Source organism: Lolium rigidum, chromosome 1 (genome assembly GCF_022539505.1).
Source record: "Lolium rigidum isolate FL_2022 chromosome 1, APGP_CSIRO_Lrig_0.1, whole genome shotgun sequence".
NCBI lineage: Eukaryota > Viridiplantae > Streptophyta > Magnoliopsida > Poales > Poaceae > Lolium > Lolium rigidum.
The window spans coordinates 123,303,956-123,310,351 of NC_061508.1; positions in this window are offsets into that span (position 1 = coordinate 123,303,956).

A 6,396-nucleotide genomic window follows, 5' to 3' on the forward strand; every position below is an offset into this window, starting at 1 on the left:
TTGCTATAAAACTGTTACTACTGATAAACTCTTGCGAGCAAGTACGTTTCCGAGTGCAGACTGAATTGACAACTCCATTGTTAAGGCTTTCAAGTATTCTTTGTCTCCCCTTGTGTCGAATCAATAAATTGGGTTTTACTTCCCTCGAAGACTGTTGCGATCCCCTATACTTGTGGGTCATCATTGCCCTTCTCCGAATATTGTTCAAGATCAAGCACATGAGAATGAGCAACCCCAAGCAATTGAGGAAGCTCAAGTTGAAGGTCAAGACGGGGACCCAAATGATCAAGTTGATCAAGTGACACCTCCAAGGCCTAGAAAGACCAAGGAGGAGATCGAGGCCCGTCGTCTAGCAAGAAGAGATAGGAACCTCGAACTTCGTGGACACACTCATGACAAGGTTCTTGGTGATGTAAGGGCAAAGGTTTCCACAAGAAGGCAATTGGCTAACTTTAGCCATCATCATGCTTATATCTCCTTAGTGGAACCCAAGAAAGTATTTGAAGCCCTTGAAGATTCGGATTGGTTGGAAGCTATGCATGAAGAACTCAACAACTTCAAGCGCAACAAAGTGTGGACCTTGGTAAAGAAGCCAAAGGAGTGCCGCAATGTTATAGGCACTAAATGGATTTTCAAGAATAAGCAAGATGAGTTTGGAAATGTTGTGAGGAACAAGGCTAGATTGGTGGCTCAAGGGTTCTCTCAAGTTGAGGGAATTGACTTTGGAGAAACCTATGCTCCCGTGGCTCGCCTTGAGTCCATCCGTATCCTTCTTGCTTATGCATCGCATCATAACTTAAGTTACAACAAATGGATGTGAAAAGTGCATTTCTTAATGGTCCTTTGCATGAAGAGGTTTATGTTAAGCAACCCCGGGGTTCGAGGATCTCAACTTTCCTAACCATGTCTACAAGCTTGATAAAGCACTTTATGGTCTCAAACAAGCTCCTAGAGCTTGGTACGAGCACCTTAAGGAATTGTTGGTAGACCGTGGGTTTGATGTTGGGCTAATCGACCCCACTCTTTTTACTAAGAGGGTCAATGGGGAGCTTTTCGTTTGCCAATTATATGTTGATGATATTATATTTAGCTTGACTGACAAAGCTTTCAATGATGAATTCTCAAAGCTTATGACCAATAGGTTTGAGATGTCTATGATGGGAGAGATGAAGTTCTTCCTTGGATTTGAGATCAAGCAATTGAGGGAAGGAACCTTCATCAATCAAGCAAAATATCTCCAAGACATGCTCAAGAGGTTCAAGATGACCGAGATGAAGGGTGTGGCCACTCCTATGGTCACCAAATGTCATCTTGCACTAGATCCCAATGGTAAAGAGGTGGATCAAAAGGTATATCGCTCCATGATTGGATCCTTGCTTTAACTTTGTGCATCTAGACCGGACATAGTGTTGAGTGTTGGTGTGTGTGCAAGGTATCAAGCTTCTCCTAAGGATAGCCACATGATGGCTCTCAAAAGAATCTTTCGATATTTGGTTGATATCCCAAGATATGGCATTTGGTACCCCAAAGGCTCAAGTTTTATTCTCAATGGTTATACCGATGCGGATTGGGCGGGTGACAAGGATGATAGGAAATCAACTTCCGGGGCTTGCCAATTCCTTGGTAGGTCCTTGGTGTGTTGATCTTCTAAGAAGCAAAATTGTATATCTCTCTCCACCGCCGAAGCCTAATATGTTGCCGCCGCAAGTGGATGCACTCAATTGTTATGGATGAGGCAAACTTTAAAGGAATACGGTGTCATTTGTGACAAAGTGCCTCTATTATGTGACAATGAAAGTGCCATCAAGATTGCCTATAATCCGGTGCAACATTCAAGAACGAAGCATATTGAGATCCGGAATCATTTCATTAGGGATCATGTTGCCCGTGGTGATATTGAGCTTATCTATGTTCCTACCAAAGATCAACTTGCCGATATATTCACGAAGCCTCTTGATGAAGCAAGGTTCTCTTATTTGAGGAATGAGCTAAATATCATTGATTCAAAGAGTATAGCTTGACCATCTTGCAAACACACCTTTGTCTCAAAACTTTATTTGGTTTAGATGTGGGCATGGAAATAGGGGGAGTGCGGTTTAAATTATTGAGCTATCCGTCCCCCCATAATGCCAACATTAAGAAATCATTCTCTTTATATCATATGTTGATATGTGAGCTTCAATGATGAGTATTGGTTTGGACCCAAGATATATTTTCGCGGTGCCATATCATAACACTCATATATGGTGGCCTAGGCCACCACACTCTTCATTGTGAAGAGTTGGAGTTATTTGGATCTTCATTGAGTTTTATTGACATATCCTTGTTTATGGGAAATCACTCACTTTTGGCCTTCATTTGCATTATTTGCAAAAATGAGTGATCATGTACCATCTCACAGTTTGGCGCATCTGTCCTAAGCCTATCTCATCTAAGCCATATCCTCTTCCCTCTCCGAGTGCACCAACTTCCTGTCAAAACTTGCTCCTGGCACAGTTTTTTTCGTTTCACCGGAAGTTCCGGTCGTTCTGACCGATACTTCCGGCTGGAATTTTCTGCCAGCTCCTGCCCGCTGTTGCTGATCAGTTGGAGTGATTTCTGGGGGACCGGAAGTTCCGGCTCCAACGAGCGGAACTTCCGCCCTTACGAAACCACTACATATCTGGTCGGGAACGGGGAGGCAGTTCCTGCCCCCTCACTTTCCCCCACCCAAGATCTGTTCAAGCTTTCTCTCTCCCTGTGGTGGCTGCTCCTCCCTCCGGCCGGATCTCCCTCCTCCGGCGTCCTCCGCCGGATCGGCTCCGTGGATTGGCATCCCCTCCCTCTCCTCATCCATGGCTCCCCCCGGTTTGTGCCCTCTCCCTCTCTATGTGTGGGTAGACCTCACTAGATGAACTATAGGGCACACTCTAGGCAAAGCTATGGTAGAACATCTCTAGATGCCTTTCCTTTACTAGATCTTGCATAGGATGTTGCTGTAATGCGGTTCACAAAGCCATTGCCTCAGATCTGGTGAGAAACTGCCGCTGTGTTCGAACAGCCGGAAGTTCCGGCTCCACACGCCGGAACTTCCGCCCCGGGGCGGAACTTCCGCCGGTTCTCACCGGAACTTCCGGCCTGGCAAATTTTACTGCTGTTACTCGATATCCTGAGCAGGCTCTGGTTTTGGCCTCCTTGCTAGTGTGCACTCACTTATCATTCCTATCATGTTGATCTCATACCAGGTAGCTCCAAGAAGAGAGGCAAGGGTCATGTGGATGAGATTGAGGAAGAACTTGAGCAAACTAGACCATCCAAGCTCACCGCTCGTCAGCAATCTTCTCAAAGGCAAAAGACATCCGCAGTGAGAGGCAAGAACATCCATGTATCCGTGAAGAACATGCAATATCTTGAGTACAAAGAGCTCCGTGATATGAACCCGTACCTCACCCCTCGGAGCAATAGGGTTACGGATAAGAGGTTCCACAACAAGACTCAAGAGGAGAATTTCTATGAGGTGTATGTGCCATTCAAGAAGGGGGTAGCCCCTCAACATGCTATTGACACCGGGAAGATGGCCGCTTCTACATACTTTCAAGAAGCCTATGCTATGTGTGGTGAGTTTGGGCTCTATCCCATTATGGAGCTCAACAAGGATTATGATGTCGGGTTGATCCAACAATTCTATGCCACCGTACACTTTGAATCGGATGAAGCTAGAACATTCCGGTGGATGTCTCATGAAAGGCTCCTTGAGTCTAACTTGGATAATTTTGGAAGTGCACTTGGATACCCTCGCTACCCGGGCATAGATGCAAATGGTTGGATGTGCCATGATAGCTCCTTTGCTCAAACTAGGGAAGTCTTGGAGCCCCTCTACATCAAAGGTTGGGGTATTCCGGGCAAGAGTGCGGATCTTCTCCCTACTTGGGACATTATGCTTAGAGTCTACCGGGAAACCATTGGACCAAAGGGTGGCAACCTTGATGAACTACTGTTATCACCAGAATTTGACCGAGTCAGAGGTGGCCCGCGATCAAGATGGACTTGAAGAATATATATATAGAAGAAATACGTGAATCGGCCTTACATGCAAAGTTTGGGCTAGTTTGCCCTTGTATCTGTAACATATTAGATTACGTGTCGGTTAAGAGTTAGAGTTTTACCCGTGCACGATTAGGTGCACGCCTAAATTAGAAAGTCCCTTGGACTATAAATATGTATCTAGGGTTTATGGAATAAACAACAACCAACGTTCAACACAAACAAATCTCGGCGCATCGCCAACCCCTTCGTCTCGAGGGTTTCTCCGGTAAGCACCATGCTGCCTAGATCGCATCTTGCGATCTAGGCGAGCACAAGCCTGCCCACGTTGTTCATGCGTTGCTCGTGCTTGAAGCCTTTTTGATGGCGAGCAACGTAGTTATATTAGATGTGTTAGGGTTAGCATTGTTCTCCAAATTACATGCTTTCGTTATGCAACCCTTGCACATCTAGCCGCCCTTACACCTATCTCGGGTGTAGGGGCGGCACCCGCTTGATCATAGTTTAGTAGATCTGATCCGTTACGGTTGCTCCTTGTTCATCAAGGATTAGTTTAACATCCGCAATAGTTAGGCCCTACAAAGGGTTGGAGGATCCAGCGGCGTGTAGGGTGACGTTTGCTAGCCCTAGAAAGGATGTTCCGGGGATCAACCTCGTGTTGGTTTTTAGGCCTCGTCTAGGATCGGCTTACGGTCACCGTGCGCGAGCGCGAGGCCCAATCGTGAGTGGGATGATCCGATTATGCGGTGAAAACCCTAAATCGTTGTAGATCTCATTAGCTTTATCTTGATCAAGCAGGACCACCATATATTCGGACACCTTGTACGAATCATGGGTGGATCGGCTCTTTGAGCCGATTCACAGGATAACTCGAGAGCCGATCGAGGCTCGTATTTAATGTTTACGTGTATGCCATGCAGGAAACTAAGCGAGGCATCATCCACACCTTCCCGACCAGGTATAGGTCGGGTGGCACGCCCTTGCGATAGCATCGGACGTGTGACCGGGAGGCTTTGCGGGCCGTCGCTCGCGAGGGACTGGGGCCAGCCGCAGCCCTAGTTGTTCCCGGCTCTACTGTGTTGCCCGTCTCTGCCCGCCAGGGGGTTTCTGATGTCAACACATTCTGGCACGCCCGGTGGGACAACCTTCGACATCCACCACATCGCCATCTGCATCCGAGATGGCGGAAGGTACTCCGGTCAAGTACGAGGATCTGCCTGATGAGCTCAAGAAGAAACATGACGAGATCAAGGCAACCCTCGAATCCGAACTCATCGGCTCATTCCACCGAACCCGCTCCCATGGCGTCGAGGTGGAAGGGGTTCACACCGAAGGCGCACTCGATGGAGTGGACCTGTCCGCCCCGTCGGAAGAACGCACCGGGTCGTTGCGGCGGGAAATCAACTACATGGTGGCTCATTCGCTGCACCGCCACTCGAGAGCTCCGGTGAACACTTTGGAGCGTGTCGCTCGCGCGTGGTCCAGAAATCATGAGCCACCGGTATTCTCCGTCGGGACCAGCTTGGGGGACCTTCAAAGGAGAGATGCCACTCCAGCCCCATCCGTTTGCATGGGCAGCACCGGAACTGCCGAACTCATCGGCATACGTCGTCTACAAGATTGGTGGTGATCCTAGTGACTACCAATTCCTACCTGAGGCACCCAAGGAGATCCCGCACGGATACGCGTGCGCATACGTACCAGACTGCAACACCTGGGCACTCTCGAACCAGGCTGCAACAGCGGGGGCCTCTGGGACGGCGAGGAGGAACGTCGGGAGCCGATCCTGAGAAGCAAACGTGGCTAGCTAAGTACGCCACTCCGACAAACCTCCAGAGCCCAGCTCCTGCAGTTGGCTTAGAACCAGAAAAGCAAGCATGACTGGTTAAGTATGCCACCTCGGCGAATCTTCAGGGTTCGACACCTTCAGCCATCACCGCGGATCAGATTTGTGCAATCCTGAAAGATCAGTTCGGCATGATGCCGAAAAGGAAGACGTTCGGCTACACCAAGCCGTACCCCAACGACTACGAACTGATCCCGCTACCACCCAAATATCGGCTCCCGGACTTCACGAAGTTTAGTGGATCGGATGGTTCCAGCTCCATCGAGCATGTGAGCCGATATTTGGCACAGCTGGGCACGATCTCGGCATCAGACGAGTTGCGTGTGAGGTTCTTCGCACAGTCCCTCACAGGATCGGCTTTCGGGTGGTACACATCGCTGCCACCGAACTCCATCCGGACTTGGAAGCAGTTGGAAGAGCAGTTCCATGAGCGGTATCACTCAGAGGCTTCCGATGTTGGTATTGCCGATCTAGCACAAGTACGACAGAAGCGCGGGGAGACGAGTGTCGAGAATACGTCCAGCGCT